The sequence below is a fragment of the Solanum tuberosum genome, unplaced genomic scaffold, assembly GCF_000226075.1.
Source record: "Solanum tuberosum cultivar DM 1-3 516 R44 unplaced genomic scaffold, SolTub_3.0 scf00300, whole genome shotgun sequence".
Classification (NCBI taxonomy): Eukaryota; Viridiplantae; Streptophyta; class Magnoliopsida; order Solanales; family Solanaceae; genus Solanum; species Solanum tuberosum.
The window spans coordinates 338,869-339,460 of NW_006239221.1; positions in this window are offsets into that span (position 1 = coordinate 338,869).

Consider the following 592-nt stretch of genomic DNA (forward strand, 5'->3'; position numbering starts at 1 on the left):
ATATGATGTAACAGTTTATCTATTTTATTGTTATTTTAAAGCTACTCTTATAAATAAATAAAGTTAGTAACTAAAATATAAGTTAATTTGCCAAATCGCAATATCTTAAAATATATTAACAATCTAAAAATATTTCATATATCAAAGTTAAACCTTAATATAAGGGTTAATACATAAAAAAAAAACTTTAAAACCATTTACCTTTTAACTTTCATAACAAAATAGTGCTACTTTTTTTTTGAATTATAATATTCCTTATTTAATTTTTTATTTGAATGGAACTATGAATCTCAATAATTTATTTATATATCTCAATAGTAATGACACCATATTCTTAATTTGATTAATTTTTAGCAAACTAGTATTCACAATTTGTGAAGATCTTTCTAGTTATGTAAGAAATCTTTGATTAATATTAATGTATGCATTATATGTGTGCATTATATAATACACACATAAACATTGTTACGTAACTTGATCTTATTAATATTTAGGGATAAGTGTCTGAAAAATATTCCAATTATGGTCGGATTTGCTGTTGCGATACTAAACTTTCACGAGGACCTATTACCTCCCTAGACTATTTAATACC